This window comes from Lactuca sativa, chromosome 5, assembly GCF_002870075.4.
Source record: "Lactuca sativa cultivar Salinas chromosome 5, Lsat_Salinas_v11, whole genome shotgun sequence".
In the NCBI taxonomy this organism is placed as follows: domain Eukaryota; kingdom Viridiplantae; phylum Streptophyta; class Magnoliopsida; order Asterales; family Asteraceae; genus Lactuca; species Lactuca sativa.
Genome location: NC_056627.2, coordinates 293,119,195 through 293,144,494, shown reverse-complemented (window position 1 = coordinate 293,144,494; position 25,300 = coordinate 293,119,195). Strand labels below are relative to the sequence as shown.

At 36.0% G+C, this 25,300-nt stretch overlaps 1 protein-coding gene across 1 annotated transcript in view; it reads left to right on the top strand.

Moving 5' to 3' along the window:
* LOC111910367 (ribosome biogenesis protein WDR12 homolog) overlaps positions 1-25,300 on the top strand; it is a 67,856-nt gene that overhangs the window by 18,189 nt on the left and 24,367 nt on the right. The gene's annotated exons all lie outside the window — the stretch shown is intronic.

The following is a 25,300-nucleotide window of genomic DNA, read 5'->3' as shown; positions in this document are numbered from 1 at the left end:
GAGAGTTGGGTAACAGTGCACGGTACCTTTCTCCTGGGTACTTCGGAAGGTTTGAAATAAAAGTGACGACTGACGGATTGCATTAGTCTTTATTATTTTTATTTTGCTTAGGTTCGGAAGAACCTTTATTTGCCGAAATGGCTACGGTGAAAGTTCTTTTTACACAACACTAGGGAGTTACACACGGTTGCACTAAGTCAAACCATGATCGATAGAGGCGTCGAAGTTGGCATACATCGAAATGACATAGAATGAGGGTCGATAGGGTCATGTGCTGAACAGGCACACAAGTTCTAGGCATCTCGGGTTTCGTCCCGTGTATCACTGCCGCGGATACTTGGACCGATAGAGTCGACGCGAAACTATAGAGGGTCCTGAGTGTTTCTGAGTAAAGTACCTTTTCATGAATGGATTTTCACGAGGCATTTCTATAATCGCCTCACATATACTAGTCATGTATAATTAAGGTGGGGAGGACTGTTGACTGAGCGACTCCGCCCTAAATCCACAACCAAACGAGGAACAGGAAATGAGGCGGCCTTCACTCACTCTAGGTCTATCCATCTCAATTATACATGTTCGTAACGTATATGTTTAGCCATTATAGTTTTACCTGATGAAATTTTAAATTTTATAACAGTGCTGCGACTTTCGCCTTAACGAGGAAATAATTACATTTAGAATTAGCCTTTTTAATGTTTTCGGTTAGTTATCTGAGATCGAGAGACGTACCAAAATCTACCAGGTTCCTTGATGCTTCTCCCTAAGCATTAGGGTCAGACTCCTCCTGAGTCTTTGTTTTTTCCTTTAGTTTGGATAGTTCTTCTTGAAGTGTCCATCCTTACCACATAGGCGGTAAACTGGGTTGTCTGCCACATTGGTGGTTGATGTAATAAACTCAACCAGGATTCAGCAGACGCGAGCAGCATGGCCCTTCATATTGCACCTAGCACAAAAGAGTTCCCGACAACTATCATGATGGTGGTAACTGTTGGATTAGTGTCTAAGTCCCTAACTATTTTGGTATGTACTTGACCCGATGGTGCATGGTCCTTTTGGGTTGCCTTCACCAAAGCAACTTGATAGGATGAATTATGGAGAGAAAGGATTAAATATGATTTATTAATATATTATGAGAATAATATATTAAAGGAGAAATCATATTGTTTAATTAGTATTAGTCAATAATTAATTGGTAATTAGTTTTGTGACTAAAAGAGATTAATTAAACTAAAGGGACTGGAATTGTAATTATAAGATAATTGCAATTTGGGCCATGGATTGCCTTATATTATAAGGTGGACGAATTCTATGGGGGAAGCCCATATGAAATCGTCCAAGGCCTTATGGAAAGGGCTCCATGGGTTGCTTAGGGCTTAAGCATCCAAATTAGGGTTTCCTTGTTAGATAACCCTAATAGCCTCACTATATATAGACCCCTTAAGGACCAAAAACGTGGCTAAGCTTTGTTCTAGGGTTTCACACATTTTTGGGCAGCCTCCATCCTCTCTCCTCTTCATCCTCTTGCTTATGGTGTTTGTGAACCATTAGAGGAGTGACACTTGTGACTCTAAGCCTTCCAAAGTCAATACAAGGAGATTTGGGATTGTTATTGCTACATAACAATAAAGGTAACATTATAAACTTATTCTTATGATTAATATGATTACTTGGATGCTAGAATTAGGGTTTATAGTCTTGGATAACTTGCATGTACAATAGAGAAACCTAGATCCAAGCATTAGGGTTTGTATGAGCACATAGGATGTCTTATGACCAAAACCCATCAGTGGTATCAGAGACTAGACTGGTTTTAATAGTATTGATGCATTACATGTTCAAAAAATTCGATTTTTGATGTTCTGGAGGCCGGAATCGCCGAGTCCATAGCTGAACTCGTTGAGTCCATGCAGACTCGACGAGTCCAAGCTTGACTCAACGAGTCAACTCGTCAGATTGGGATATCTTAGCGATTTCTTGCTGTTTTTGCTTATGGATAGTTACCTTATCATATTAGATCAATATAAATCCGATTATATGATATATTTGACTATATTCTTGATCTAACTGAATATATTTATCAATTAATAAGATAATTGTTTCCTTATGTGATAATTGATTAATTATTTTGACTAAATTGATAAATTGTTTTGCAAGAAATCATTAAATAAATCAAATATGGATAATTATGTAATTAAATGTTAATTTAGATTATTTGTTATTTGATACTTGTGCTTTGAAAAGTTTCATATTTTCCCCTTTAGGTTTTATAGTTTAAATTTGAACCCAAAAGTTTTGGTGTTTTGAAATTTAAATAGTTAAAACCCTAATGTTTTGAAAAAGGTTTCAAAACTTGCCCTCAAGTTTTGGAATTTAAAATTTTGGATTAATAGTTTAATTTGATGTATATTTAAATTCTAAACCCTAATGTTTTGAAATGTTTCAAAACTTGCCCTCAAGTTTTGGAATTAAAAGTTGATTAAAAGTTTAATTAAGAATGTTAAATTCTAAAACTCTAGTATTGTTTTGAAAAAGTTCAAATCACACCCTTATGGTTTTATTAATTAATTAAGGTGTATAATTAAAAGAAGTTTAATAAATCCATAAAAAGTTTAGGTTTACAATTTAATTGAATTAAAAGTATAATTGTTAAATTAGACCACCTAGTATTTTAAAAGTGTAAAATACACCCTATACTATATATAACATTAAAAGTCTAACATTATATATGTATGAGTAAAAGTCAGTCTTACCGTTAGTAGGCCTCATTCACGAAGCTGGTCTATAAGGGGTGTTTAAGGAAATTGCCTATAAAATGGCGATTGAATGGGTATCCACTCTTACCCACCGCACTCTTGACTAGTGGAGGGTCGTTAGCCGAACGGGTAGGATAGGACAAAACCCTTCCATTATAAGTATAATGAAGTACAAAAGTAACTAAATGTTTTTCAAATTCCCAATCTTAGTTACTTAGGCAAAAGTGAATTGATGCAATTCCATGAAATTACACTTTGTGCCCTTGCGAAGACGTTAGTGGAGCGTGTGTGGTTAACCGGCACACTAAATGGTTCTAAGCAAAGGTAGCAAAGGGTGACTCAATGTTTGTCATATTTCGGTGGAGCGTGTGTGGTTTACCGGCACATTGAATAGGTGACTGTAACATGTGAGGGCACCATGTAAGTTTGCATGGTTATTCACACCCGCTTTGTGATCCTCGGCATCCCAGTCACAAACTAGAGGGGCATATCGAGATTTAAACGTGCCATTGAAATGTTCAATGAATCTCAAAGGATCTAGGAGTTTTCATAGATTTAGAACTTAAATTTCTTTTTCGTTTTTCGTGGTGGAAATTAGTGAATCGTCATTCACTTACCTTCAAATATTCTGCAATTAGGGTTACGACATCCCTCTCCTGAGTTGTGGAATATTGTGTTGGCTCCTAGCCTTAGTATCTCATTTGGGTGATTTACTAAGGACTTAATCAATCAACTAACTTGAATTCGTTTTCTCCCGTTTTGTAGATGTCAAAGTTCGACAACTATGGTCTTCCCAAATCCCGTGGAACAAGCATTCCACATGAAGATGATATTCCACGATTCGATCGAGGAACAAGAGATCATGCTTCACTTCCTCCACCTCCTCCAATTATTCTCCCTAACCCACAAGTTCAAAGGCTTGAAAAGTTCAAGATCACTAAAGCCCTTTTGGCAAGTAAACATAAAGAAGGAAAGTCAGTGTGTGCACACGTCCTAGGGATGAAGTCACACATTGATAAGTTAAGAATGTTGGGATCCGTTGTCTGTGAAGAGATGGCTGTTGATTGGGTTCTTCAGTCACTTCCTAACTCATATAGTGAGTTCGTAAGAGAGTACTATATGATGAACTGCGACGTGACCCTTATAGATCTCACCTATATGCTTATTGCTGCTGAATCAACAATGGTTTGGTGCAAAAGAAAAGCAAAGTTGATTGGTGAATCTGCCTTCAATACCTCTATGGATATAGACAATGGCAACGAAAGACATGCTATGATCGAAAAGTCTAATCATAAGAGAAAGGCAATGTCTGAAGTAGTTCCATGTTCTATTCCAAAAGAGTCAATTTGCTTTTATTGCCAAGAGAAGGGGCATTGGAAACGAAGCTGCCCAATTTACCTAAGAGATCTAAGAGATGGGAGAGTCAAAATGTATGGCTCTGCTTTAGGTAAAATCCATTGACTAACTCTTTTAAGCTCCTATTCTAGATTCTTAATACATAATGTGATAAGATTACAATTGATGTTTTGTAGGATCGAAGAAAAGAAAGGAAGCTTAAGGGAAGAAGTGAGCAGAATCTAACCGTGAAGAAATGGATTTCGATCACATTACTTGAAGATTAGATTCCCGAGCCACTACTTAGAGTTAGAACTAGATTGCTAAGAAAGAAGTATTAGCATAGTTTTTCAATGAATTGCGTTGTAAGGACAAATTTTTCCGCAATAAAATAAATTTTGATTTTATATTATTTATTTATCCTTGCAATGGCGTGTATGAAAAATTGATGTTTGAATGTTTCTAATATTAGCAATAATGGATTTGATTCTTAATTATGTTGTTTGTGGAAATAATTTACCGAATAAGGAAAGTTTATCATCACCCAAGTTTCAATTGGACAGAAACTTGGAATCATGCAACTTGGTTGCACGATGAATGAGAAATTTCATATTTGGAAATTAGACTAATTCATTGACAAAGTGTCAAGTGAAGGACTAGGAGATCGAGTACACAAAGTTGTGTATTGATCAAAGTCCAACATAAGAGTAACAAAGATATTCGTCATGATTTACTATAAGTTTAGTAAATATGATTATACTTATAAGATTAAGTGTAATTCTGAATTGATTGAAAATGTTTAAATCAATAGCAGAACGAATAAGAAGAATCAAGTAGGCAGAAAGATAAAAGTTTCTCCATTCTAAGAAGAAGGGAGAGTACCTTTTATGCTTTATGATAGGTCTTAATGATTAAGAACCATATCTCAATTGATCCTATAAGTGAGTCTTAGTACAATTGTATGTCTAAGAAGAGGAATCAAGAATTGAAGAAATGGTTAAATCAAGAAGTCAATCATACTTCGTTCCAAAAAAAGTCTTAGAGTTAAGATTGTGACATTGAGTGATAAGTATTAAGAAGGTTTATAACATTCATCAAATGTGGAAAGTTGTGATGTCTTGGATAAGACAAAGACCAACTAGGACCAATTTATGAAGTGTTTTGATAAAAACTACACTAACTCTTGAATATATATTTGTCAAGAAATGTTTATTGACAAGAGAATCTTATATGTCAAGGAGTCAGTGGGAGTCTTAATGGTCTTGAAAGGTTTCAAGAACAAACCAAATAAACCTTATCGATCATCACTAGCACACGAGTTGAGGTTTACAACCTATCGTGATGACATTATTTTGTTGCTGTGCCAATCCAATCGAGTTAATTATGCATGTGAGTTCTATGAGTTCTCATTTTGAACGCATAAAAGGCAAAGCACCTTAATCCATGAAAGGTACATTGATAGGAAAGGGTGAGCTGCTTAACTACTTGGAAGACATGGTGGGTAGTTGTGCTACCATAAGGCAAGAAATCAAGATTAAGAAAGTTCGGTCCATATGAGTTTGAATTTGTCGTAAACTTTGGTTTTAACAAATTCACATGGATAGGAACACATACACCGTTTAAATCTAAGTGTCATAAGATTTCCTCCTTCATGAAAATGATTGTGAGGAAATGCTTTCACTAAGAAAGATTTTAAGAAGATAGTGATTGTAAAATTGCATTCTCGAATTCGATTATGGTTACGGTATCCCTTTCCATAATTTGAATTGTGAGGTTTGGAAATTAGTCTTAAGTGTTTAGAAACACATATGAACTATCGAATGCAAAGGTGTATAAGTTCAAGAAGCCTTGATAAAAGATTATCAAAGCACTAAGTATTAGAAACATGAACTTAAGTAATTCAATAAGCATTGTTTTTCTAAAAGTTAAGATGTTTATGAATACATGTCGAAGCTAGTGGGAGCATAAGTGTTATGTTTTATAATAATCATCATGATAGTGGGAGCATAAATGTTATGATTATATGATTATTAAGGCACGTATTGCAAGTTGGCAATATTAATTATAGAAAACAAGAGTTATACCTTGCAAAGTAGTAAGGGTTATAAAGTTGTTTTGCTATAATTAAGGGAGAGAATATTATGCTTCATTTCAAATCTAAAGGCTTAGGTTGAGAAATGTTAATAAATTTAGTCAAAGGTACATAGTGTGTTCTTAAAATTTCGATTATGATTACGGCATTCCTCTTCACAATTCGAATTTTGAGAACATAGCAAATAAAACATTATGCGTCGTGTCCCATACGCTTCGGGTATAGGATCGATTGCAAATGCTTTAATGTTTGACCATTCTAAAATTTTCCAAATGTCTAGCGCATTTAGAGGGAAAAAGGACTAGAATCGGTTTTGACTAAAATAATTAAACAACTATCAAAGGACAATCCAAAGTTCGACGAGGATTGGTCGCTTGTGAGTAGTTGGAAGTATAGTATTGGAAAATATGGAAATGTTTCCATATTGGATGGACCATATCGACATTATTATGAATATATAAGATTCTATTAAGAATGATTTGTCATATGGAAAATATGGAAGCGTGTCCATATTGGAAATTGAATATTGAAAAATCTATGACTAGATTAGAAACCTTTATGCAAAAGGATGTTCAAAGGAATGTACTTTGAGTGAGAGACATCGTATCTAAGGAATTGTCTTGTAACAATCTCCGATAGAGGACTTTGTAATATCATTGACAATAGTCTTTGTGACTTTGGTGCAGTGACATTACGAAAGGATCGTTGCATAGAATGTTAGAATCTAGCATATTTTATAAGTAACAAGAATTTGATATTCTTACACTTATGAAAAGGATTTGGAGTTATGAAATGAGAATGATTGGAAATGTGTTCAATGTGATCTATTTCACAAAGTAAGAACCATAGGTGAACATTGTGTGCATGCTAGGAGCATGGGACAAGTGTTGTAATTCAAGTAAGAAGTTGATTACCCGAAACGACAAATAATGAGTAATCGATATGGTGATAAATAAAAGGTGTTTTATTTATACTCAAAGGTTTGAGGCCATATGGGATTAGTATTATTCTTGTGTTTCACTTTGCATGTTTTGACTTCCAAAATAATTGAGTTTATTAAGAATAATCGAATTATTCAAACGGGCCACAGTCATTCATATGTTGGAAGTAGATATGAATGAAGACTGTCGTGAATTGGTGTGTGGATTGTCTAGAAGAGTATTAGACATAAGCAAATGTTTGCTGCAACGTTCATGAGTGCTTACGAATATGATTTGAACATTGGATTAAACCCACACTCACTTGGATCACTTCATGAATTGTATCACGAGTGATTGGTGAGACGATAACATCTTATATTCTTGAAACCGAGATGTGTGAGTTGTATCTTGCGAATCGGTTGCACATTGATAATATGTAAACGCATTAGTAACTTGGTGTTATAAAACATATTGTTGTGTGTGATTCGGTGAGTGAGTGCAAGCAAGCATTGTATCAAAGTTTATCCATTCCTTTTATCCAAAGTAGGATAAAAGCGATATCTTTGGGCCCCTCGATGGTTTAGTGATGACAAATGTAAATGCTTGGCCGAGCTAGGGCTAATTTGATTTGTTCAATTAGTCAGTCGTCATAAATCGGGAATCGAGATATAGTACAAAGAGAATGATTAGAAATCATGTCTCATATGATATCTAGAATGGAGGAATATATGATCCCTTATCTAAAGGACACGCGTATCTGATAGGATCAGAGTTGACAGCGGCTTTGGAAAGCTACGATTGCAGATCAGGATCTGAAATCATACGCATAATAGTTATTAGACTTATCTAAGTGGGAGACTGTTGGATTAGTGTCTAAGTCCCTAACTATTTTGGTATGTACTTGACCCGATGGTGCATGGTCCTTTTGGGTTGCCTTCACCAAAGCAACTTGATAGGATGAATTATGGAGAGAAAGGATTAAATATGATTTATTAATATATTATGAGAATAATATATTAAAGGAGAAATCATATTGTTTAATTAATATTAGTCAATAATTAATTGGTAATTAGTTTTGTGACTAAAAGAGATTAATTAAACTAAAGGGACTGGAATTGTAATTATAAGATAATTGCAATTTGGGCCATGGATTGCCTTATATTATAAGGTGGACGAATTCTATTGGGGAAGCCCATATGAAATCGTCCAAGGCCTTATGGAAAGGGCTCCATGGGTTGCTTAGGGCTTAAGCATCCAAATTAGGGTTTCCTTGTTAGATAACCCTAATAGCCTCACTATATATAGACCCCTTAAGGACCAAAAACGTGGCTAAGCTTTGTTCTAGGGTTTCACACATTTTTGGGCAGCCTCCATCCTCTCTCCTCTTCATCCTCTTGCTTATGGTGTTTGTGAACCATTAGAGGAGTGACACTTGTGACTACATAACAAGGAGATTTGGGATTGTTATTGCTACATAACAATCAAGGTAACATTATAAAATTATTCTTATGATTAATATGATTACTTGGATGCTAGAATTAGGGTTTATAGTCTTGGATAACTTGCATGTACAATAGAGAAACCTAGATCCAAGCATTAGGGTTTGTATGAGCACATAGGATGTCTTATGACCAAAACCCATCAGTAACTGCACTTGCTGCAGTGGGGAAGGTTTCCTAGGTATAGTCTTCTGGAGGTCAGGATGGGAGGGCTGGCATGGGTATTGACTGTCTCAGCTCGTTGCCCTTCGAAAGGTCCTTGAGCCGAGTACTTCCCTCCTCGATCTTGAGTTTTCTCTTTAGTGGAGTTGGCTGAGGTTCTTGGGTGGCTGCGTACACAGGGGTTGGTTGCTGCTGTCCACCACTAGGATCAGAATTCCCGATAGGGCTCTTGCTAACCTTGGCGTTGTTAGTATTCAGTTGAGCCATGGCAGCTGCAACGGCTGCCGGGACTGCAGTCTGGAAGGTAGCTTCATCAAGTAGGAGAGTAGGTTTCTTGCTAGTGGGTTGTTTACGCTTGCTCGGAGGCATGGTTTTTCCTTATACAGAAAGGAACTCAAGCGGATGAGAGACGATGGTTAACCCTGGACATATTTGTCCTTACTGTATTAGGCATAAATTATTCCCGTGCCTCGGATATTGGTTGTCTGAGTGTTGACCTATATCCCTATGATGTAGTCCTGGTGTACAAGGTAGAAGTATGAGTATCGGAAAAAGCCATAAGATGGGAATCGTTCCTACTAAGTTACCTTTATACTGGGAAAGGTTCACTCTCCGGCTTGGAAAGATCTGAGGACAGTTCGGAACGAAGTCCGCGGGAAGAAAAGCTCATGAAGACTTATGGCTAAATGTCCTCAATAGAGGTGTTGGGATCCGCTCTAATCGTGTTACTGGCATCGGGAAATGACGATTTACCTAACACATAACGTGAGTAGTGTAATCACTAACTCACTAAATTGTATTATTTTATGGGTGTATTAGCGCGACTAACACGAGGAAAAAGACACTTCTCGGGTTCCATGTACTGGCTCCCTTTGTCTACCTCGTATTTTTGACTGGGACCGGCGTTGGTTTCCTTCGGGTAGTTACCTAGGGTTCTCTCCTCGTATGGACATATTGAATCTCTACTCCGCCTTACTTCTGAATCCGACTCTGGGTGTCATCACTTCATGATGGATGACTAGAAATCTCGGAAGTTTAGGCGAATTTCTTCACCGATGTCCCTAAAAGATATAGGCACTTGGTGAATTCAATAGTTTCGACCTAGTTCATTTATTTCCGAACTGGAAATCTTCTCAATGAACCTCTTCTAGGTCTGAATCAACTCTTCCGTCAAGCACCGAAGTGGATAGGGTTTTCTACAGGGTTCGTGCGAGAATGGAAATATCTCAAGAATCCTAAGAGATCATTAACATTTCACTGAGTGATCCATATCGAGTCCTGCTACAATTACATAGGGTATACAAATCATATATAGCTTAGATCCGATAGGCCTTCGAATATGTGATACTACTCTATATCCACATCCCAACGAGGAAAAGGAAGTAGAGCGAAACCACACATTCTTAGCCTATGGGATCCTTATTATATATAACCTTGGGAGTATACCCTCTATAATTGTAGGTATATCAATAAGGATCTTTTTAGTTCTTCACACAAGGTTATCTATGGATCCTAAAATACCCCTATGGTATTTTAATTCTTGTTTGTGTTCTTATCTTCTAAATATGATTCTGGGATTAGTGTGAGTCTTTTAGTATTCCAAAATACTCCTATAGTATTTCAACTTTATGTTTGGCTCTAGCATTCCTAGTTGGTAAGCTTCAGACCTGTTGCAACACCACTATCACTCCCAAGCACACGTTCATCGCATCTCGAATAAATGTAGTTGATCAGGTTACATTTATTCCAACTTACGATTACATAACTGCCCAGGTTTGACGGCGATGCTCAACATCCGAAGACTTTTATTCTTGTTCTTCTTGTGATACTTGTGTTCGAGTGTTTTAGATTCTGGATGTTCTTATACTTTGGTAAAATATGGTTATATTTTAAAGTATAATTCTTGGTCAGAGTGTTTTATCCCTATGTATTTATAGGCTGTATATCTTTTATGATTTGATATACTTAGCTCACTATAAACAATGCTCTGATACCAATCTGTCACACCCCAAAACCGGAACGGCGGAAATGTTTTGGGGTGGATGACGTCATGTCAAGTATCACAACATATGCAGTATAGTAATCAAAGTACAACAACCATTTCATTAATAGTAATAGTTTTACATGGTTTGCATTACATAGATAACATCAAATAATACAAGTAATAATATAGGTGCAACTTGGTACTAAACGGTCTTCTCCAAAAGCGCCTGAGATGTACCTATCTATTGCTGACCTGAGAATACAAGTTATTTGAAAAACGAGTATCAACATTTTTACAAATGCTGGTGAGTTCATAAGTATTTAGTGTCATTTTATCCAAATAACTTTATATAAGTAGTAGTTTTAAAGTATACAGTGAATTAGAGTCCTTTCCAGAAAATCCTATATTTTCTGATTAAAAGTAGTCTTCTACCAAGACTGGACATAGTTATGTGGTAAAAAGTAATTTTTCCTTAACACTATCATTATCAAAATGTAGTATTGATTTTGAAAGAAAGTAGGAGAAATCAGGGAAAATAACATATGCCTCAGCAGTGAAGACTGTTGACTAAGGCAAAAGAAATCATAGACTCCAGGAGAGTATCGAATGAAAGGTATGCCTGGCTCAGTCTAACAAAAGGGAGACACAGACCCCAGACGGTATCAAATGAAAGATACGTCTAGCAAGGTCTAAAAACAGTGAACACAGACCCCAGACAGTATCAACTGAATGATACGTCTAGCAAGGTCTAAAAATAGTGAATACAGTGTTAAAACCCGTTACCTTAAGGCCATGAATTATAAGGTAACCGCGAGATACTCGTAACCATACTGATAGACACTAGTGAACTTGACGCCCTGCAAGCATCAGGTAAGTGTGACATTTGTCACCCCTTGGCTTGGTAGGCCGTGGACTGTAGCTAGCAGTCAGGGTGCGGGGGTGTCAATCCCGTATAGATCTATACACACAATGTCCGCTCTCCCTACAAGAGACTCTGGTTACCAACTTGACAATGGAGAAGGCCGTGTACTGAAGATGTATCTCGTATAGTGAGATTTGATGTAAAATACTAGACTAATGATAGAGACTCACAACTGAGCTGACTAATGTAAACCTATATGTCTATCCTTGTATACATAATATATAACTAATGATCAAACGACCTTCGGACGGATATCCGATCCCACCAAACCACACCTCAACGAAGAAAAGGAAATAGGGAGAACAAGCCTTCCTAAGTCCTTTAAACATTATTTATATATATCTATACAAGCACAGGCATACATTTAACAAATAGGAACATTTAACGAAGTTGAAGTGTTTAACGAAGTATAAGTGTTTCACAAAGTATAAGTGTTAACAAGTAGGAGCGTATCGTGAAGTAAAAGCGTATCGTGAAGTATAAGCGTATCGTGAAGTAGGAGCGTATCATGAAGTAGGAGCGTATCGTGAAGTAGGAGCGTATCGTGGAGTATAAGCGTATCGTGGAGTAGGAGCGTATCGTGAAGTAGGAGCGTATCGTGAAGTAGAAGTGTATCGTGAAGTAAAAGTGTATCACGAAGTAAAAGTGTTAACAAAGTAGTAGCATTTAACTAAGTAGGAGCATTATCTAAGTAGAAGTATAACAAGGCAGTAGAATCTACCGAAGTAAGAGTATAAAACATGGAAGAAAACTTCGGTGAAAACTTTGGAAAACCTTTATACTTAAGAAAATCACGACTTGGTATTCTTTTATAAAATAAGTTTGAAAACCTTTAGAAATTCTTTGGAAACCTTTCATAAACAAGTTTCGAATGAAACTTTGATAAAACATTTTGGGTAAAGAAATCCTTTGTTTAACATACTGTCGTAACAGGATTTTAAGTAAAACATACAGCGTGAGAAACAATTTGAGAAAAGCTTTGTACAAGTAAAGATGTTTTGGAAGACCATTTACAGTATCATACTTGGTAAAAACAGTTGACAGTGTAATAAATCCTTGTGCATGCGGGTTATCAATCACATGTGATTGATATGATAACTGGCATGTTTAACTTGTATTCCCCCCCATAAAGCATGTAAAAACATTTAAAAGGTTAATTAAGGGGTATGAACTCACCTGATGTAAGTGGATCCGACGAAGGTGTCGGTTGGGTGCTCGGTGTCAAGTAAAGACTTGAACACACTTAGTGACCTATTAACATATGATAACATATGTTTACATACAATTAGTACATATAATACTAATTAAACAAGTATACGCATCCTAAAGTGCGAAAAACACTTTGATTAAGTGCTAGGGGTGTCCCGGGTAACATCTAAGGGTGTGTATGACTTAGATAGGGAGTTTACTCTTCAAGAGTAAACTCTTTATAGAGTTCACGGCCCTGGGACTAACTCCCCATGAGTTTACGGCCGTAAACTCATGGTGAGGGTGTTCTAGGATGCTAAAAGGTCTTATATCACTTGTGGAATTATGCTAGGCTCAAATCTAGGATTTATAAAGGGTTTAAGGCCTCCAATGCACCATTTTAGGGAGCTTACGGCCCTAAACAAGGAGTTTACGGCCGTAAGCTCTCATGTGCTCATTTCTTTTGTGTTTTAAGGTCTTAAATGGTAGAGAATAAAATCCTATGTATTTTTCCAAGTCAAATGGGGAGTTTAGGGCATCACTTGGGCACCTTTTAGGAGTTTACGGCCCATGGACCTTTCCTAGGGGGGTTTATGGCCGTAAACTCCTATTTCCTTGGATTTATTGAAGTTTAAAGCCTTTACATCCATGGGATTGCTTCTAGACATTTTTCCAAGGCCATAGGAGATGTTTGAGGGCATTTCTAACACTTGAATTTGAGTTTACTCCCCATGAAGGGGAGTTTACGGCCCAAGCAAGTTCTTGGGCAGTAAACTCAAGTTTAATCCCTAATAGTTAAGTTCAATGTGTTCTAAGTCCGTTTCCATAAGTCATTTAGCCATATCTAAGCCTTAGGGGTAGTTTAGAGGGGTTTTGGGGCTTAAAAACCCCATTTAGTGGTGTTCAAGGTCCAAGAGTGTTCTTGGGATGTAAACACATGAATCTACCCCTATTTGATGTTTTAAACATGAATTTGCATGCTAGCTAAGCTATACAACAAGTTAGGGTAGATTGCTTACTCGTTTGGGGCTCGAAACGGACGTTTTTGGCTCGAAAATAAGTTGTAGAGAGAGAGAGAGAGTGGAGAGAGAGTGAAAAAGTCTTAAATGGACTCCACTCACCCTTATATAGGGGTTTGAGTTGGGGCTCAGTGGAAATCTACCCGATACTGCCGTTAAACGGGGCTTTTTGGTCGCACCCAATTAAACGGTCGTATTTTGACTTGGTTGAAACTAAAAATTTTCAAGGGAATCTTGTGGTGTTTCTAATTTATTTCAACCTTCATAAAGTCATTTAAAAAGTCCCAAATTAATTAACCAGTCCAAAAGTTAACGGACAGTTAAATAAAACGAGACTTATTAACGGAAGAATGGGTTAAAAATTACGGAATAAATTTCGGGTTGTCACAGTACGCCCCGTGTACACATTAAGTACGCTCCGCGTACGTGCTTTCTTCAGCCTATAAATAGAGCTTATTTTTTCACTCAAAATCTCACACCTCTTCAACCAATTCTCTCCTAAACACCCCCAAAGCCCGTATTCCTTTCCTTAGAACCTCCTAGGTGTTAGAAGCAAATCCCCGGAGTGCTGGAAAGCCCCGGGAAGGTAGAGCTTTCGGCTCAGAAGCTCTGCCAGCGCAGAGTCCGATTCCTCGCTAAACCACCTGTAAGTTGAGTTATGCTTATCGTACTTTAAGTATAACTTATGTTTAAGTTCATTATTGTTATTATGAACTTATAAACAAGATTTATCAGTGATTCAAAGTCATTATACTAATTGATTTACATACGAGAGAGGTGTCTAGAATGGTCACGTTGACTTGGTTGTTGGATTTCAGAAAAGCTATATGCCGAAATGGTCCTGCCTCCCAACCGTCCTGGCCGATCCTTACTTGATAGATCTTGAAGTAGACTTTGAGTTAACGATGAATCTAGATTAATAATTAGTTGTAATAAATATTAGAATAAGACTTAGTAATAATGATACTAGGTTATGTCAAAGGAAAAGACAATTGCTAGAAGCGAAGTGTTGTCTGAATTTCAAGTCGTCACTTTAACAAGTGAGTGCATAGTCCCTTTCATGAACATGATTTTAATACAAGTATTAAATAAATGTTTATGTGTGAGATATTTGATATTGTCTGAAATACGTGTTAAGATCATATTTGATAATATATGATGATTTAGGACTTACAGAATAAACCTAAATTAATTAAGATGAATATAGGGTAGTATCTGCTTATGAGTACGGGTGAGATATACACGGAGGGTAGAACTTTAAAAAAATTTCATTGATCTGAGAGCATGGATTAGACATAGTCATTCATCCCTAGTCCGAGAGTATGGAGTGGACATAGTCATTTGTCATTGATCCGAGAGCATGGATTAGACGTAGTCGTTCATACCTGATCCGTGAGAATGGATTAGGTAAGGCCACTCATTTTAGATACAAGAGTATGGATCGTGTCGTTGTGAGGATCGACGGGGTGGGGTAAACTGCTTATATGAGGTGAAATTGTATCTTGCGAGTTCATATATATATATATATATATATATATATATATATATATATATATATATATATATATATATATATATATATATATATATAACATTGTGGGATTGAAATCGCTATGTACTCACCAGGTTTCCCAACTTGACTCACTCAGTTTATTGTATCACAGGTAGCGGTATGGAAGATACATTCTACTGAGAGATTCAAGGAATATTAGGCCACTAGTTTAATTACTGTAAGACTTGTAATATTTCTTTATACTTATGTTTCTGTATTGACGATGATATCCCAATGTTTTAAAATAAATAAATTACATTTCTTTGAAAATACTTTGATAATATCATTACCATGTTTTCTGAGACAAATTCCGCAATATTATTTTTCAAAAAGAATACTCTGATTTTTAAATAAGCGTAAACAAATCGGTCTTTTTTGGCCGTGAAATTTGGGGTGTCACAACATCGACCGAACCACATAAATTTCTTGTGTCGTTTTATAGTTTTCCATTGCTTTATTGTGTAACAAAAATCAAATAACTCCTACCTACAACATATCTAACCAATTTTCTATATGAATCGAAAAAAAATGAAATCGAAACAAAAACAAAATAAAAAACAAAAAAATTGAAAACCCCAAATCCGAACAGAAAAAAGCGAACAACAAGATTGTGAGACCATACTGGTCTAGAACGAGACCAAAACGAAAAAACCACTTGACACAGTCTAAGAGTACCGATCCAAAAAAAAAGTCCAAAGTCTAGATCATTGCAATACCAAACCCAAAAATATCAGACCATTATGAGACCGCTAATTTGTAAGTCTAGTTGTGGTTATAGAAGACCTAATATTGATCCTAATATTGTGTCTAACAGGTACTCGTGAACTGTACCGCGGTTACCCGCTTCCTAATGGTTCAGTTTAAATAGTTGGTCGGTCAAGTGAGGACACCGTCCCGTGTTCACGGTTCACAATTTTATTACTACCCGAATCGAACTGCCCATTAACACCCACACCTCCCAAAAACCATCACCTTTCGCTCCGACAAGAAAACATCTCTCAAAGTAAGTCTCCAGGTAGTCTTCTCATCTCCAGGGCCGTTCCAAGTATATTTTGGGCCCGGGGCAAAAACAAAAATGGGTCCTTCGAAAAACAAATCGATTCTAGTGCAACCGTATCAAATGTTTTCCTTTCTTTTTTGAGATGGAGAGTTTACGTCTTATTTAAAACATAGATAAAATTAAAAATAGTTTAGAAGTGAATTATATTTTTCGGTTAAAAAATAATAATTAAATATAAACAAAATTTTTTAAAAATAAACTATTGTCAAGTTGTAAAAGTGGCCCTCTTGAATAAAACTCATTTTATAAATTTTTGGTGAGTATGATTTCTATCAAAAATGGATAAATAGTTAAACTTTTATTTCATAAGAAAATAAATAGACTTGATAATTTATAATTATGTATGATATTAAAAAATAATTTAAGTGCGGAAAGTCTAAACTAATTGTCATTAAATATGTAAACCAACATTTGGGCCAGCATATCAAAGGTTTAAAACAGTTAATCTAAATTCAAAAAGCCAACATTTGGGCCACGTTAACTACAAGAATTGAACTCAAGACACGTACAAAGACTGAACAGAGACAACGTCTTTTCTAGTTGATTTGTATTTATGTTCGTTTAAAATGTAACATTAATTATATATAACTATTAACGTCCATTTTTTTGGGGCCCAATCCAATGATGGGCCATGGGCCGTCGCCCAGCTTGCCCACCCCCATGGGTCGGGCCTGCTCATCTCTCTGGTACTGATACTTACATTCCAACAAGAAACGTCTCGAGTTTCGTATATACATACACATGAAGTCGTCTATGTGAAGTAATCATTATATCTTTGTGGATGCATGAATGCCAATATCTACTTCTTATACTCTGTTACAATCGGAGTTCAAGGGTCAATTGCTCTTAATGTTGCTTGATTTTTGTTTTCCTAAGTTCGTTGTACTTATTTATTCCAATTGCTAGAATAATGTGCATTAAAGCATAAGATTTGACATCCCATAATAATCGGTTCCACATTAGCAACATATGATAAATTTGAATACATTCTACTAATAAATTTTGCTAATGTTTTGTAAAGTAGGGTTTGTTTTGCTAGCCTATGGTTTTGCCGATTGCCACTCTTACTTACATTTTCACAATTTTAGGTAATGCAAAATATGACGGCTTAAAAAATAATAGAATATTGTGAAGGGATTTTAATGTAATTCTTACAAAGATAAAGCAAAAAAAAATGTAAAATAGGAAAAGAAACCTCATTATTAATATTAGATATTACTAAAAAGGTGTTTTGAGCTTAAATGAACGAGTCATCGGTTCCATTTAAAAAAAATGTTAGGGTAAATGATTTATCAAGGCACTCATATTTGTCGTTTTATTTATATTTAGGTAAATTCTTTATTTTTGTATACATTTAACCATTTAACTTATCATATGTGTTCTGCCAAAGCTTAAATGAATGAGTTATCGGTTCCACTTAAAAAAATGTTAGGGTAAATGACTTATCAGGGTAGTCATCTTTGTCGTTTTGTTCATATTTAGGTAACTTCTTTATTTTTGTACACATTTAACCATTTAACCTGTTATATGTGTTCACACATTTTTCATCGGATAAGCAGGTGAGAATGGTAATATGTGAACACACTAACAAGTTAAATGGTTAAATATGTATAAAAAAAGAAAGTTGTCTAAATGCAAACAAAACGAAAATCTAATTACCAGATAAGTCATTTTCCTCATTTTAATAGCGATTTTATTTTTCATATTTGTTTGTATTACTTTTTTCAAACGTCATTTTTAAAATATCCATAATTTCATAATATTAATTAAATATTGATCAATTTAAACTTTACTTTTTAGTTAAAAAATGTGTTTTTGTTTTGTGAAATTTTTTATATAGCATCTTATATTTTTTTTTCTTTTGTTTTTAAGCATATACAATATTTTTAAAGCAAATAGTATCTAACAATAAAATTTAATAAATTAAATATGTAACAATAAGTATGGAGGACCTTTCAAAAAAATAAAAAGAAAAATATTACTTAGCAAATAAAAAAAACAAAAAAAATATCTATATAATGTAAATATTTTAAATTTATTCTAACTTTTTAATACTTTTTAATTAAAAGTTTATAAACTTTTAATTTTTTAATATAATGTTTAAACTAGTATTTAATGAAAATATTATAAAATGTTATAAAAAACATTATATTGTCTTTCAAAATTTGTGAAACACTTTAAAAATGTTGTAAAAGAAAGCTTAAAAATAAATGTATGAAAACTATAAAAAACTTATATGAAAATGTAAAAATAAAATTAAAAAAAATAAAAAACTTGTAAGAAAATTTTAAAACATTTATAAAATATTTGGTTTAAAAACACTTGTATTAAAATTATATGAAAATATATATATAAAAAATTATAAGCAAAGTTTAAAACATCGTATTAGAAAAACCTATAGGAAAAAAATATCATAAAAGTATTGTAAGAAATTATAAAAAATTTTAAGAAATTTATTTAAAATTAATGTTTACATTTAGGTAGGGCTGGAATTGGTACGGTACCGAGTTTTTTTTTTTCTCCAAACCGTGTACCGTACCAACTATAGTTGGTATAAGATTTTAGCTACTAGTACTGTACCAAGTCTACTTGGTACCAATTAATTTGGCTACCAACAAATTTGGTTGGTGCATATTGGTATTTGACTATTTGGTATATACCAAAATTTTTAACTAATATGTACTATTTAACTAATATATATTATACATAAATATAACTTGAATTTGTAGACACTTGGTCGTTTCACTCACTTGTGTTAGTATTTTTTTTGGAAACCACTAAAAGGATTAAAAGAGGTACACTCCTAACAAGCTGCTAGAGGGAGCAAACAGAAACAGTACAAGGATTGAGAAGTTAGTATTCCTTTTAAGTTTTAGTGTCTTGTCAACGTGTTAGTTTAGTAATTCTAAGACTTGTTAGTTATTCTAATTAAAACATGAAGATATGAGAACTCATATTTCTTTGTATTTATTAATTGATATATATATATATATATATATATATATATATATATATATATATATATATATATATATATATATATATATATATATATATATATATATATATATTGGTTGGTACGGTACAACTGTGATATTTAAAATTTCATACCGTTACCATACCAAGACTACTTAATTGGCATGGTATTACCAACCAAACATATTGGCTACCAATAGGAGTGTTCATTTGGATGGATCAGTTTAATCCGATCCGATCATGTGAATCCAAATTAATTTCGGTTTTCAAGACGTAGATCCATATAGTCCAAACTAAATTCAAATCTGATCCGATCCAACCAAATTATAATTCGGTTGGATCAGTTTTTTACAATTCGGTTTTCAAGAATCAAGACATTTCAACAAATATATAACTTAAGTATTAACTTACTCTATAGTATAAACTAAAAAATATTGTTTATTTAGTTGTGAACTAAAACTTATAAATAACTATCAAGAAAAATATATTATAGTTTACTACTTTATAGAGAATTTTTTTTGATAAGAAGTACATATTATAATATTATAATAAATGAAAATTTTTAATATATTAAAAGAATAATTTAGTAAGTTTATAATTTATTAAAGATATATATTAAAAAGAACAAAATAATAAATTGTAATTTAGTTTTTTTGGACTATTCGGTTTTTATTTTATAAACTAAAACCAATCCGAAATCCAAAATAATAATTCGGTTTTGCTAAAAACCAATCCAAGAATCCGAATATCCGAACCAAATAGTCCAATCCAAATTGTCCAATTGGACAATTCGGTTTTATCCAAATAGTGAACAGTCCTAGCTACCAAACAACTTGGCTATCGATTTTATTGGTTCGGTTGGTAAATTGTTGGTTGGTTCTCCGTGGTACATATTTATCAGCCCTACATTTAGGTAACTTTATTTTTTTTACACATTTGACCATTTGACTTGTTAAATGTGTTCACATATTAATATTTGCACCTGCTAAATAGGTAACAATGATAATATGCAGATGACAATGATAATATATAAACATATTTAACACTAATAACCACGTGTTCAGTATATGTTGAAGTATTCAATTTACCGTTCCTATTCTACTGTATACCGTTGGATAGTGTCGTATTGTTAGGCATGTATTTTCCATTCTACTGTATATATATCTTGTACCATTTTCTGTATCAATCAATAGAGAGCTTTACTTTATATGGTATCAAAGCAATTTTTTTTTTCACTGACTCTTAACTCTCGTTACCATCCATGGCGTTTTCAGGTGCTTCTCTTCTGGCACACGCTACTTCCACATCCGGTGCCATCGCCCTTCAACTTCCTCCGCTCACCGTCAAGCTCGATCGAGACAACAACTACCTCTGGCGATCTACAGTTCTCTCTGCCCTAGAGACATTCGATTTAGAGTCCTTCATCCTCAAATCCGATTCTCCTGCTGCTACATACGTCTCGAGTGATTCAGATGATGACGCTGCCACAGCCCCCAAACCTAATCATGATTACACTCGTTGGAAGAAACAAGATCGATTTGTTCTCCTTTGGCTTAAGACAACACTCTCTGAGCGGGCCCTATCTTCAGTTATTAGGGCCACAACCTCTTTTGAAGCCTGGACCACTCTTGAAAAGTCCTTCCAGTCTCAAACACGAGCCCGCCGGATGGCGATGAAAGCCCAACTTCAATCTATCTCCAAAGGAACCCTTTCAATGCTCGACTACCTTGATCGAAAACGAAGTATTACCAACTCTCTCGCTGAAAGTGGCTATCCCATTGACGAAGAAGACTTAATAGCAAACATTCTCACCGGCTTGGATTCCTCCTACACACCCTTTGCCACTACATTCATGCTGAAATCAGATGGAGTCACAGTTGATGATCTGGTAGGGTTTCTCCTACAAGAAGTAGCTCGTATTGAACATGACCATACTCATCATGCTCAACTTCTACCATCCACCACAACACCTACATCCTCTGCAACTGGTTCTTCGGTGTTTACTGCCAACCTTTCCTCCTCCAGATCGTCTTCTACTTCCAACCTCCGATCTTCCACCTCCTCCAATCGCACTGGTGACACTCGTCGGCGATGACCCCTGTGTCAATTGTGCAACCGTCAAGGTCATGAGGCTATCGACTGCTAGCAGCGAAACAACCAAACATACTATCCGTCTCGACGCCCCAATCCTCGTGACTCTTCTAGCCAGGCCAATGTTGCTCAAACCGCTTCTTCGTCCACTGTGTTGGATCCTGCCTGGTACTTCGACACAGGGGCGACTGATCATGTCACTCCTGACATTCACAAACTTCAACTTGCAGAAGACTACACTGGTACTGACAAATTGAAGGTCGAAAATGGTAATCATCTGTCTATTTCACATGTTGGCATCAGTTCCTTGCATAACTTGAGTTTGCCATCTGTTTTAGTTGTTCCTAAATTGACAAAAAATCTTCTTAGTGTTTCCAAATTAACTGTTGAAAATGATGTGTATCTTGAATTCTAGCGTAACCACTGTAATGTTAAGAATTTGCAGGGCAAAACACTACTCCAGGGAAACGTTGATCATGGTTTATATCGGGTCCCCATCAACACCAATACACGTTCTTCTCCCATGGCTCTCTCGGGCGTTCACACTTCTGTTCATGGCTGGCATAAAAGACTTGCTCACCCACATGAGCCACTCCTGCACAAACTCATTTCTACCTTTTAGCTGCCTATCTCCTCAAATAAGTTCCCCACTGTCTGTGAATCCTGTCAGCTGGGGAAAAGTCGTCGTTTCCATCTACCTGTTTCTCATATCAACTCTTCATCTCCTTTTGATTTAGTGTATTCGGATGTTTGGGGTCCAACCCCCTTATTTTCAATTAATGGAAATCGATATTTCTTACTTTTTGTTGATGATTGCACAAAGTATGTTTGGATTTATTTCTTGTCTCAAAAATCACAAGTTTTTTCTACCTTTATCCAATTCAAACAGATGGTCAAAACTCAATTTAACCGTGACATTAAAGCCTTACAATCCGATTGGGGGGGGGGGGGGGGAGAGAATATAGAAATGTGTCCAAATTTTTACAAACTCATGGCATTGAACATCGAATTTCCTGTCCACATACCCACGAACAAAACGGGGCTGTCGAAAGACGCAATCGCATAATTGTCGAAAAAGGTCTCACCCTATTGGCTCAATCCTCCCTCCCCTAACCTTTTTGGGAACATGCTTTCAAAACCGCTACCTATCTGCATAATCGTACCATCACCCCGCTTCTTAATTTTCAATCACCTTATCAAAAACTATACAACAAACCGCCCGACTACAGCTTTCTTAAAACTTTTGGATGCCTATGTTATCCTTTCTTACGCCCATACAACTCTCACAAAATTGATTTCCGCTCTCTACCATGTATTTTTCTGGGTTATAGTGCTACTCACAAAGGCTACCTTTGTTTTCATCAACCATCATCCCGCCTCTATGTCTCACGACATGTTGTTTTTAATGAAAATGTTTTTCCTTATCTACCCTTGGTTTCACCTCCACATTCCTCGTCTCCTTCTTCTCATAATACCACAGATCTACTGACTCAGGCAGCGTCCCTCTCTTCACCAACAAATCTGTCACCATCTTCATCCACCACCTCCACTTCAAGTGCTTCCCACATTCCCACACCACCTTCCTCTATTACACCTCCCATCCCCCCTACTATCTCCTCTCCTAGCCCCATCAAATCAGCCCTCCATATCTCACTATCGGCCAGCACCCTCTACCACCCATCCTATGCTTACTCGAGCTCGTACCAACTCTCTAAAACCTAAAAATTTTCACACCTCTATCTCCGAAAACTCTGATTACGAACCTCGACTCTTCTCTCAAGCCATTTAACATCCCTGTTGGCAACAAGCTATGCAACATGAATATGATGCTCTCATGCGAAATAACACATGGTCTATTGTTTCTTGTCCTACTAATGTCAATGTTATTGGTTGTAAGTGGATTTTTAGGATCAAAAAGTGTCCCGATGGCACCATTGAACGTCACAAAGCACGATTGGTAGCTCAAGGGTTCACTCAACAGGTTAATGTTGACTATTTTGAAACATTTAGTCCGGTCATTAAACCCACCACCATCCGACTTGTTCTCTCCATTGCTCTATCTCACGGATGGTCCATTCGACAGCTTGACATCAACAATGCGTTCCTCAACGGTGATCTAAACGAAGTTGTCTATATGAAACAACCACGTGGTTTTGAAGACCCCACCAAACCCCATCATGTGTGCAGACTCCACAAAGCCCTATATGGCCTTAAACAGGCTCCAAGAGCATGGTTCAACAAGCTCAAAACCTATCTCGTTGACCAAGGGTTTAAAGCTTGTCAATCTGATACTTCGCTCTTTGTCCACATCAGTTCCACCACCATCATTTACATCTTGGTTTATGTCGATGATGTCATTATTACAGGCAACGATGCAGTTAAAATTCAACGTTTCATCAACCAACTTCATAGGGTGTTTGCTCTCAAAGATCTTGGCCACTTACACCATTTCTTGGGTCTTCAAATCATATCTAGTGCTACTGGTCTTGATCTGTCACAACAACGCTATATCCTTGACATCTTAGATCGCAGCAAAATGATTGATGCTTCACCACTTTCCACTCCAGCTGATCCGGGCTCTCGTTTATCCAAAGATGGAGAACCATTTCATGACCCGACAATATTTTGTCAAATTATGGGTTCACTCCAATATGCTACAATCACACGCCCAAATATTACATATGCAGTCAATCGCGTATGTCAATTCATGCACTCCCCAACCGTTCAACATTGGCAAGCTACAAAACGCATCCTTCGTTATCTAAAAGGAACATTACATCATTGTCTACATTTCTCACCAACAAAAGTTGACTCTCTTCTTGCCTACCTGGATGCCGGTTGGATCTTAAACCACGAGGACAGTCGGTCTCAATACGGATATGCAATATTTCATGGCTCAAACCTTATCAGTTGGACCTCGAGAAAGCAACGCGTCGTCGCACGGTCAAGTACCGAGGCAGAATACCGGTCCTTAGCATACACAATAACTGAGTTATTGTGGCTCAAACAGTTAATCAAAGAACTTCATGCTCCTATTCTACATCCACCACAACTCCTTTGTGACAACTTAGGTGCCATATTTATGAGCAAAAATCCTTTCATCAACACAAGATCCAAGCACATCGCCTTAACTTTCACTTCATTCGAGAACAAATTGAGACTGGAGCACTAAAAATTTGTTATATCTCCTCAGTTGACCAGTTGGCTGACATATTCACCAAACCACTGTCAAAGGATAGAGTACAACTGCTTTGCTCCAAGCTTCAAGTTTGTCACAACCTTCAGCTTGCCCGGGGCTAATAACCACGTGTTCAGTATATGTTGAAGTATTCAAAATACCGTCCCTATTCTACTGTATACCGTTGGATAGTGCCGTATAGTTAGGCATGTATTTTCCATTCTACTGTATATATCTTGTACCATTTTTTGTATCAATAAACAGAGACCTTTACTTTATAAACATGCTAAATGATAAAAAAACCACACAAATCATTTTTCCAACCATTTTTAATAAATCACTTATATTTGACCTATCAAAAACTCTTTGTTTCACCAAAACTCCTTATTTCACCGTTTAGAAAATTTGACCACTATACCCTTAACCTAAAGCTTATACATCGACACAAACAGAACGCCTCCAATCCATCGCTGCTTCTGCCACTCCTCAAGCGCATCCCTGCTTGCCGCTGTTAGCCATATCCTCACCGAAGATCGTCGCAGCCCATAGCAACACCGGAGCTGTCG